The 12,157-nt window shown below is 35.2% G+C and overlaps 1 long non-coding RNA gene across 1 annotated transcript; it reads left to right on the plus strand.

Moving 5' to 3' along the window:
* The first annotated feature begins 993 nt into the window (after positions 1 to 993).
* Positions 994 to 7,969, plus strand: LOC110460589. The gene is made up of 3 exons (XR_002464033.1): positions 994 to 1,056; positions 4,208 to 4,281; positions 6,504 to 7,969. It is a non-coding gene; the product is annotated as an uncharacterized LOC110460589 (long non-coding RNA).
* The last annotated feature ends 4,188 nt before the right edge of the window (positions 7,970 to 12,157 follow it).

Genomic DNA, 12,157 nt, shown 5'->3' on the forward strand with positions numbered 1-12,157 from the left:
TAGTGGTGTACATTAATTGTTACCTCACAGGCCATGTATCTGACGACATTATAGTGGTGTACATTAATTGTTACCACACAGGCCGTGTATCTGTCGACATTCTAGTGGTGTACATTAATTGTTACCTCACCGGCCATGTATCTGACGACATTCTAGTGTACATTAATTGTTACCTCACAGACCGTGTATCTGACGACATTCTAGTGGTGTACATTAATTGTTACCTCACAGACCATATATCTGACGACAGTATAGTGTTGTACATTAATTGTTACCTCACAGACCGTGTATCTGACGACATTCTAGTGGTGTACATTAATTGTTACCTCACAGGCCATGTATCTGACGACATTTTAGTGTACATTAATTGTGACCTCACAGACCGTGTATCTGACGACAGTATAGTGGTGTACATTAATTGTGACCTCTCAGACCGTGTATCTAACGACATTCTAGTGTACATTAATTGTTACCTCACAGACCGTGTATCTCACGACATTCTAGTGGTGTACATTAATTGTTACCTCAGAGATTGTTTATCTGACGACATGCAAGTTATGCATATTAATTGTGACATCATAGGTCGTATTTCCGTCGACATTCTAGTTGTCTCATATATTGCATTGATTGATTCATCTAGGATGTGACATAATCTTCATTTGTAAAAGATTTTGCATTAGTTTTCATGTATTGTCGAGGTCGATGTAAGCTGATCCAGCTAATTGAGAAGTATGGGAATATTACACATAGTTTTAGTCATGTTAGCATTAGTCATTTGAACAGGTTCAATATATTGTAAATGTATGTACATCGAATATACAAGCAGAATACATTTGCAATAAAATGGAAATTTCAAAAGCATCCTTTATTGATAGCAGCGGGACCGTGTATGATTGTGAATAATGGGTACAGCGTACATACAATATATTAGATACCTATCTATACCTCAACAGCGATGCTAAGTATGTCATGGCCAGCTCCAGGTCATTCTCTTATACACCTCAGGTATAGATACACGGACTTTCGCGATGAAGAACTACCTACCCTTTCACACAGGTAAGTAACACAAAAGGAAGATAAACAATGTTTAGCCAAACGTAAGCTTTATTACAATTTTCACTTTGAGATATCATAGCAAGTCTGATAAATAGTTTGTTATGTTTCTCCCTAGATTTAGAGTAAATATATTGTATTATATCGTTTATAGATATTAGTGATTATCATCTGTATTCCCCTGCTGATATTTATCTATATATATCTAAAAGACAAGTCTTTATACGATTGATATATATAAATGTATTACATTTATCACATAAAGTAACCAATAAGAGTTCATAGCCCCCTCATGCTTTTGCCTCGTTCAATGCTCTGCACACTCACATTCAAAATAACAATCCTGGCTTTATATATGCATCTTAAAAGTGTTATAAGTTCTCTTGTGTATGTAGATCAATAATAAATAACAAAACAGAAGTTTTTTAATAAACCACTACATTTTTTTCATTCTTTAACCCGGGTTTCTCCGTATTTGTTGCTAGTCATATGTATATAATAAGAGTCAGTATTGTTTACAACTAGGCGGGTATATGTGTGTGTTGTAAAGTACTGAACACCATATCTCATGCTACATGCTGTGAGGGGAAACGATAAGGTCGTAATATATTGTCACATATGACCTTCACACAAACAGCTCACCCGTGTGTACACCTACAGTAGTTCGTGTTAATAACACTGTGTATGGGTTTTATCGTGCTTTAAAGGTACATTTTTGTACCTAGGTCAAAGTGATGGGGACCCTATAGGTGATTCGCATGTGACAGAATTCAGCGATGAAATGTTATTTAAGTATATCCATCACATACACTATGCTATATAATATTTATATACATGTAAACTGAAAAACAGGCAGTTTTGAACACACCGTTAAGAACACAAACATCATTTAGTCTAAGATATGATACCTATTTATAAAAACGACGGAGATAACAATATTATTTGGAACGTGTATGATAATGTATATCACCAAATTAAAATTGAATCAAAATTTCAATATATATCATCAATTGGTCCCTGTTCAGCGTAAATGGTTAACAAAATCACCAAGTGTTCCTTATAAATGGTTAACAAAATCACCAGGTGTTCCTTGTAAATGGTTTACATATCACCAGTCGTTCCTTGTAAATGGTTTATAAAATCACTACGTCTTCCTTGTTAATATATTGTTAATAAGATCACTAGAGGTGTTCCTTGTAAATATTTTTATATCACAAGGTGTTCCTTGTAAATAGTTCACAATATCACCAGGTGTTCCTTGTAAATGGTTAACAATATCACCAGGTGTTCCTTGTAAATGGTTTACATATCACCAGTCGTTCCTTGTAAATGGTTAACAATATCATCAGGTGTTCCTTGCAAATGGTTAACAATATCACCAGGTGTTCCTTGTAAATGGTTCACAATATCACCAGGTGTTCCTTGCAAATGGTTAACAATATCACCAGGTGTTCCTTGTAAATGGTTAACAATATCACCAGGTGTTCCTTGCAAATGGTTAACAATAACACCAGGTGTTCCTTGTAAATGGTTTACAATATCACCAGGTGTACCTTGTAAATGGTTAACAATATCACCAGGTGTTCCTTGTAAATGGTTAACAATATCACCAGGTGTTCCTTGTATATGGTTAACAATATCACCAGATGTACCTTGTAAATGGTTAACAATATCACCAGGTGGTCCCTGCAAATGGTTAACAATATCACCAGGTGTTCCATGCAAACAAATTGTTCATAAGATCACTAGAGGTGTTCCTTGTAAATGGTTTACAATATCACCAGGTGTTCCTTGTAAATGGTTAACAATATCACCAGGTGTTCCGTGTAAATGGTTAACAATATCACCAGGTGTTCCTTGTAAACAAATTGTGTATAAGATCACTAGAGGTGTTCCTGTAAATGGTTTTTTATATCACCAAGTCTTCCATGTAAACGATTAATCACAAAATGTGTACCTTGTAAATAAATGGTTTGTACAATTGTTAATTGAAAATGGTGTATCATATAACCAGGTCTTCCTTGAATATGTTTTTTTTTTATCACCAGGTGTTCCTTGTAAATGTATTTATATCATTAGGTGTTCCTTGTAAATTGTTTAATATATTACCAGGTGTTCCTTGTAAATGTTTTTATATCACCAGATGTTCCTTGTAAATGTTTTTTTATATCGCCATGTGTTCCTTGTAAATGTTTTTATATCACAAGGTGTTCCTTGTAAATGTTTTTATATCATCAGGTGTTCCTTGTAAATTGTTTACTATATCACCAGGTGTTCCTTGTTAATGTTTTCTTATCACCAAGTGTTCTTTATAAATGTTTTTTTTTATATCATCAGGTTTTTCTTGTTTAAGGTATTATTAAATATTACCAGGTTTAAATTGTTAATATTCTAGGCAATATAACCAAACATTTCGTAGTTAACGTTTTATTATATCACCAAGCTTGTTATTATCTAACTATATATAATATATCCAAAAGTGTTTTTGTTTACTGCTTTATTATATGAGAATGCGTTATTTATCAACGATTTATGAATACACGGTCAACATTGACAAAACCAAAGTTTGAAGTTGACCATGATACGACTGATTCCATTGTTGGATAAAAATTTGATCGATAAGTTTAAATACAATGTACGTTTAAATCAATGACTTATGACTAAAATCATTTGACCGTTTTCTGATTTAATCAGTAGTCTTGGTTTGGGGTCAAATTAAGATTAAAGCCGGAAATATTTTACAGCAAGTATATAAATAATATTTATATCTTCCTCAAGTGTCCCTATTTATTAACTCAAATTCACCCAGTAGACATTGACTTAACAGTAGTGCTATATTTCTTAACTAAAGAAAGTGCGGATTAAAGTTTATCAAACTTTGAAGAAACAAATGAAATAAAATACAAATTTCGAGAAAGGTGAGTTTTAAAAATGTTAAAATCGTTTTTCGCGTCGGTAAATTTGAAAAAAAATATCTTCCATAACAGCAAATTTAAAATAGTTATTATTGCTTAACTTTTTTTGGGGGGGGGGGGGGGGGGTTGCTTTGTTTATTGAAATCGGCTGTAGTGTATTAAACTATAGAAACATTTCAAAACTTATATCATAGCATCACAAAAATCGGTGACATGCATACTATCATTTTTGGATATAGTATTTCAGATGCTATGCTGTTGCTGTTGCTGTCCCCAAAAACAAGAATCATGGCTCGTTGAGGAAAAGAATCAGGTATGCAACTTTAAGAAAAAATCTTTAATAATAATTAGATGTGTAATACAGTAGATGTAATGAATTCAGATTAAAAGTCAGGATTCACATAACCTAGTAATTGAAATAGTAATGCTTAGTTATTTATATTAAGAAATCACCATTTGACTTCAAACATTAGATGATTTACAGAAAATCTGCCTTTAGGACATTTCACGAAAATGAAAAAAAAAAGTCTTTTGAAGTTAACAGTGTTTGTGATATAAGCAATGCAGCGTTTCCATAGAGCTGTGCGAAAGATAGGTTGCCTGACAAACGTAGATTGTAAGATGTCATGGTTGGAAATCTTACTCCTGGTAGAAAGAGCCCGATCTCTTCTCAACACCATGCAATATAACATTACCAAACTTCCTGTTTATAAAAAAACAAACGTTCCTTTGAAAATTAACAAGTAATTCGTGATTGTGAATGTGTAAGTGTTTGTATTTGTTGTGTTGTGTTTACAAGGATGAGTATAACTTCGTAATATTTATTTTAGTTTCAATGCCTGCTGTACTCTGCTACTCTGCGTCTAAAACGAAAGATATCTAGAGAATGTAGAATGTATGTAGAATGTCATACTCTATATATATCTTCCTATAACAAGTTTATTTCATCCTATAACAGGGTTATAACATCCTATAACAGGGTTATATCTTACTATAACAGGGTTATATCATCCTATAACATGGTGATATCGTCCTATAACAGGGTTATAACATCCTATAACAGGGTTATAGGAAGATATAACACTGTTATAGGATGATATACCCCTGTTATAGGATGATAAAACCCTGCTATATGATGATATAACCCTGTTATATCATCCTATAACAGGGTTATATCATCCTATAACATGGTGATATCATCCTATAACAGGGTTATATCTTCCTATAACAAGTTTATTTCATCCTATAACAGGGTTATATCATCCTATAACAGGGTTATATCATCCTATAACAGGGTTATATCTTCCTATAACAGGGTTATATCTTCCTATAACAGGGTTATATCATCCTATAACAGTGTTATATCATCCTATAACATGGTTTTATCATCCTATAACAGGGTTATATCATCATATAACAGGGTTATATCATCCTATAACAGGGTTATATCATCCTATCACAGGGTTTTATCATCCTATAACAGGGTTATATCATCCTATAGCAGGGTTATATCGTCCTATAACAGGGTTATATCATCCTATAGCAGGGTTATATCATCCTATAACAGGGTTATATCATCCTATAGCAGTGTTATATCATCCTATAACATGGTTATATCATCATATAACAGTGGTATATCATTCTATAACAGGGTTATAGGTTAAAATATAAACAATGCTTCAGGAAGAATTATTCAAAAATGAATATGAACACTTATGTAGCACGCGGTATACAAAAAGGATACAACAATAGTTTCTGTTAAAGAGTAATAGAAAATATAACATCAACGGTAACTTGATATCAACATCAGGCAAACCACCCTTCCTGATCTGTATTGTGCGTGGGCCAGTCAGATAGACAACAGATGTTACCTTCAGTATACATCAGTGTTAACAATATGCTAGCATACTACAGTATACATAGCAATGAGACAATAATAGTATCCATTATATTCGTAAAATATTCTAGTCGCTTTTCATCAGCACATGTTTTCTGTTTGACTTTCACGTTATAACCTTTCTTTGACTTTTAAGTTATTTTCTCATTATTCAGTTATCATCCTTTGGCTAAAATATATATTTGGTATCATTTTTTCCTTTCGGTTCTGAAGTCTGTATTATATCAACTGCCATCGACTCCCTTGTCCGTATGCCTCTGTTGCAATACCTGCCTTAAACCTTCTTGGTACGGATCCCAGGACAACTACCAAAAGTGTTAATATCCGTTATTGGAATCGTTATTGATAACCGGTTTTGCTAGCACGACATATTACTATGAATTGAGTTCTATAAGTAAACTTGATACAGAATACCGATGGTATTTGTATGTACATACATTACGATCATCAGATAAAATAGATTTTTGCAAATCAAATAGCATCAAGCAAAACAATTGAATTTTCCCTGCAACGTATTGTGTCATTGTCAGATTTGTTGTACTGTATAGAAAAGAAGAGCTTAGTTGACCACTATTAAAAAATAATTTTTCTATACAAATTAAACCGGTTCTTAAGTGCTATGTTTCCTTTTGTTTCAGACTGTAGAATACAGAGACAAACAAAGAGGGAGAGTAATGGTGTATGACTATAACACCCGCCATGGCGACCTGGATATTTGCTTGAATGATAATACAAGGAGTCTCCAGTTATATGGCTTAGGGTTACAGAGCAACTTTGGCTTGCCTCTAGCATAACAAGATCTAAAGACCCTACAGTCAGAGGAGTCTACGGAACTTATCTAATACGGACTGGCCAGTGTTGACGGGCGCTTGCAATCTCCATTTATATGACGTTGTGATATGTACATATTTAGGCTTTGAATATGTCCCGGGAAACTGGAACATGTATTCCCTTCGCGTTGTTTATCTGTATGGTTTTGTTCCCTAATATGTTAATTCTAAAAGGTCAAATGACCTTCAAATGTCCTTATCAATGTATTACAATTAAGTCAGTAAAAACGCTGTACAAGGTCAATAACTAGATCATCATAATTCTAAATATATGCTAAAACCAGGTCAGTTTCATGATATAAATAAGTGAGAACTAGGTCAGCTTAAATCATGCTAAAATCAAAATCTTTGTCAGCATCATGCTTAAATCAATAAACAAGTGAGAACTAGGTCAGCTTCATGCTAAAATCAAAATCTAGTTAGAATCATGCTGGAATCAAAATATAACTAGGTCAACTTCATGCTTTAAATAAGTTATATCTAGACCAAGGTCGTGTCATTGATTGTTAGGTTTACAATTCCGCATTGATTGATAGAGGAGAGTTAGTCAAATTCAACATGTGTCCAATGTTTATCCACACAAATGTATGCCAAACTAATATGCACGAATAGGTTATTCGAAGATTTAAATACACAAACCTCTAATACCAAAGTTTTACTTTTTACACAAAATTGTTTGTGTAAAAAGTAAAACTTTGACATGACATATTTCCAAACCTCCATATCATGTTTTTGCGCATTCAATAGACAGATATTTGATATTCACAATCATGTACATAATTATTTAACTATCTTAATTTATTTTTCGGGATGTGAAATGACATTAAGAGAGTGAAAACACATTCCAAAGATCAGGACCAGTTGTTATAAAAATTGATATAAAAGGGAACATCTCTCGATCCTGTGTTGGTAGAGTTTGTGAGATACTTACTATTTGTACTGCCGATCTAACCTTACTAATATCTGTGTATTACCTGTATCGTGTAAGTAACATTGATATAATGTGCTATTCTGTATAATGAGGTTTTCCTCATTTTTATCATCTTATGACTTTCTTTATACCGAAATGTTTTCTGAACCTTTGTGCTTTGATTATCTGTTTTAAAATGTATGACATTGCTTGTGTTTGTCATTATAATGTGTTGATATGACGGTGAATCCAGACCGTGGTTGCTCAAAGGTTGGTTTACATAAACCAGTAGTGAAAAATGGCTCTCAAAACAAAACAAATCCCCAAACACATAAGTTTGATCTGTCTCAATTAATCTATAGCATAAACCAAATGTTGTTATGGGTTGGGGTTTTTTTTGGGGGGGGGGGGGGAGGGGTAATAAACTTCGTATCTGGTATTTCACATGTCTTTGCCAGAGATGCATGGCAGAGTCTTCATTGGCAAAATGTAGAAAAAAATGTAAATAGAGTTTCGGACATAAGTAAGTAATACAGTCTTTCTGGAGTCCAACCATTTTGATAATGGAGCTAGTGGTCATTTGAATCATTTTTTCTCTTACCCTGGACAGGTGTTTCTATGTAGGTATGTGGCATATGACAATTCTACCATCAGATGCAGAATTTGGTGTCACAACCTCAGCAAAGTCTCGGTTCTGGACCAAATTCTACACCCTCGGTTAGAATAATAGTCTCATCGTAGAGTTGAGACGAGGGCTTCCCCGGTAAAACAAATAATATACATGACGCCATGTCATCAATGCATGGACGTCAGGTCAATATTACATTGACTACCCGTCACGTCAACATTGCATTATATTTATGACGAGGTAAATAGGGTAAGTGAAAAAGAAACATTCACTCACGTTTGGGTGAGATGTATCTCAACACCCTCGAAATACCCTGGGCGCCTACTTCACCCCGATTACTGTATACACATATGTAATTAATAAAGGGGAAGGTGTGTTCCTTTCATAACACTTTAACCTGTGGATAATCGGTCTTTAGAAATCCTTTACTTATCCAGTGATATTAGCTATCTGACGAGAAAGGTGTTTCATTTTCTAAACAGAATACAGTGTTTTTACAGCCAATGTCGTATTTGAATATATTACATTGTATGTAAGTTGTTTTATGGTGACAAGGACTAAAGCTGTATGCAATATAGCTTCTAAAATCATTCGATTGTTTGTTTTGTGTTTTATTGTTTTGTTCTGGCTCAAGAATCTTTAAAATAAATAATCCATTGATAGTATTGTGTATATATATATGCAATACACTACACCTGAAGATACGGTACAGTCACCCTAAAATAGATCGTGTGACAGCTACTAGAAACCTAACTATTTGGGGTCAGAGAAAATGTGGCCTAGATTGAGGATAAAGAAAGGGCTGGCTATAGACGATTTAAATGTGGTTTGGTTAAAGGACAGAGGATTTAACTTTTCAAATGATATTTGCCATTATATGGTTTTTTTACATTATGTCTTGTTTCACTTAAGTACATTTTTATCATTTAAGTAACTTCACTGGGTGAAGTAAGCAGCATAACAACCGGGTTAGACGTTATATCGTGATGGCTAGCATCTCGAGCCACGTACTAATATCCCTCTGATTTCAATAGAATCTTCCTCTATTTCTTGTCCACGGTCATTTTACAGACTTACCCTTGAAGCTGCATGTTTTTGTTATGTACAAGACAGCTTCGTTTGTCCGTTGATGTCTGTGGTGACCGTGGTGTATGTGATATGGTCACTTCAACACCAGCAACCCCCCATTAGAGTCATCCCTGCCATACGCCCATACCTAATCTCGGAAGGGTATTCGGTTTCTCTAAAAAAAAAGGCCGCGGTGGCCAAGTGGTTAAGGCGTCTGATATTCTGCTACCACAAGCTCTCTACCAATGGGTCGCGTGTTTGAGACCTACGTGGGGCCAGCTCCTGGCCGTAGTTCGGCGGTTTTATTCCCCGGGAACTCCGGCTTTAATTCACCACCAAAACATGGCACGTCCTTAAATGACCGTAGCTGTTAATAGGACGTAAAACACAAGCAAACCAAACCAAAATCTAAGTTTAATATCCGTCATCCTTTTGGCTGAGGCTGGTCCCACGCCATCCAGTGTACATAATTCTGTTTTATTGACAGCTTGTAAATTAAAAGGTGACATTTTTTAAGTAAATTTAAGTATGTATGCGAGTATTTGTACCATACATGACTAAGAGCATTTCGTGATGTAATGAAGAAATAACCCACCACAGCCCTAATTATACATATACTGTTCATGCATATAAACAACAATAGAGTACCGAAGTGTCAACAATATCGTAATTTGAACTAAACATCGATAAGACTCGGTGAAATATAAACAACCGAAAGATTTACAAAACCCTTGAAATATTAAAAGGAGAAAAAGACCAATCATCCGGATGGGTAAGTGTCTTCTACTTCATCGACGAACCCCGCCATGTAAACCGAGGTCAAATCAAAGTGATGTCACATCCTCGTAGTGAGAATCATCCTCGATACTCCAGGGGTTACGCCCACTTTTGCTCTGTGCACCACTGGAACATGTCATAGCAAAATTGAAGGCACGCAACTATAGCTATTTGATTGGTGGCAGGTAAAAAAAACCCAGACCAATCACTAGGCTGCTACTTGTTCTTTGAAGATAACAGAGGAACGACGCCCGACTTTAAAGCCAATAAGTTTTACCTTTACGAGACCGCGAAATTCTTTTAATGTACATCAAAGGATCAAACTAGTCTTCTCGTCTCATCCACAAGACGATGTTCACTGAGCCTTCGATTTTGCTATGACATATTCCAGGATTGCAGAGAGCGAAAGTGAGCATAACCCCTTGATATCGAGGATGCCCGCCATGTCAACCGAGATCAAATCAAAGTAATGTCGCGTCCTCGTAGCGAGAACATCCTCGATACTCCAGAGGTTACGCCTACTTTTGCTCTGTGCACCCCTGTAATATGTCATAGCAAAATTGAAGGCACGCGGCTAAGTATTTGATTGGTGTTAGGTTAAAAAAACGACCTATCGCAAACTGGACACCCGACTTCAAAGCCATTCAATTTTACCGTTACGCGACCGAGAGATTCTTTTGATGTGCATCAAAGGATCAAACTTGTTTTCTTGCCTACGATTTTTGCCATGACATAATCCAGGGGTGGAAAAAGCAAAAGTAAGCATAACCCTGGAGTATCGAGGATGCGCGAGAACGTGATAGAGACAACAAACAAAACAACAACGTTCACGTATGAGCACATCCGAAAACCTCTACCTTCATATCACACAAAGAAATTACACAAAACGTGTCCATAGTCTTTATATCTATGCATCTCTGAAAATCCTGTTTTGTATGTGAGTTTGTCCTTCGGCAGTCGCCATGCATCACGGAATCCATGATGTCCGAAGCAACTACTTGAAACCGAATCAACTGCGATATGTAATCACCGTAGGGTGAGAAACCAAGCATATTACAAACAAGAAAGGGAAACTTCGCTATCAGAACATCGAAATCGTCCCGATTAACGTACAACGTAGGAAAGGTTGAGGAAAACAGCTGAAGTAAATATCTGTAACGTCCTTAATTTCAAACTCGTGAGGGTATATATATACAACCGACGCAAACAGCATATGTCTTTGTTATTAAAAGACGGTGCATCGTTGATATATCTTGATGTGAAATTGAAGGCCCACCTTGATACACAAGGGGTTACTATCATGTATGAGAGAGAGCATAAGTGAGTGTATTGGAGTACGGAGGATGAGTCCTTGCTAGATTTTTGTTCATGTACCAGTACTGATATGCTCTTCAATTAATAGCAGTATCTGAAAACGAAAACATGTCGACCAGAAGAGGGGCACAGCTTGTTCGTATAGGAATGTCTACAGTCTGGGAAATATTGACATCGAACTAAAATAAGATATTTTTAATCCGGAACTCGGCCATTTTCATGATTTCATCCTGAATTTATTTCATTTTGATCTTCGTTGTGCTTACCACAAAACATACTCCTAAATGGTTTACAACCATATTTTGATATCGCTGTTCGGTTGTTGATTTTTATGGGGGAAAAACCCAACTCTAATGATATGTGATCGAAGGCGTCCTTTCAGTTCGGTATTAGGATTGGTAGTGTCAATAGTGAAAAAGTCTAAAGTTCGGATAGAATAAATATATGTATGAACAGACCAAAATTGTCTCTATAAATAGCTGATTTATGTTTGCAAACAATAAAACAATTTAAAAATACATCCCTTAGTTAATACATATAAATACTAAATAATCCTCGACAAATATAATACTGAAGTACAGTCCTAAAAAATGTAGAAGTGAACTAACACCTTACTATTTAAAGTTTCTCGACCGGGAACATGCAGTATTCTGTCAAAATAGACGACATCCTATAGAGTATAGATATATAGTTTATTGTCACCCTTCTAATTTGTAACACTCTTTCTGATTGGATATCATTGCCGAAAATATGTCCGGTAGGGGC

The sequence above is a fragment of the Mizuhopecten yessoensis genome, unplaced genomic scaffold (genome assembly GCF_002113885.1).
Source record: "Mizuhopecten yessoensis strain PY_sf001 unplaced genomic scaffold, ASM211388v2 scaffold10439, whole genome shotgun sequence".
In the NCBI taxonomy this organism is placed as follows: domain Eukaryota; kingdom Metazoa; phylum Mollusca; class Bivalvia; order Pectinida; family Pectinidae; genus Mizuhopecten; species Mizuhopecten yessoensis.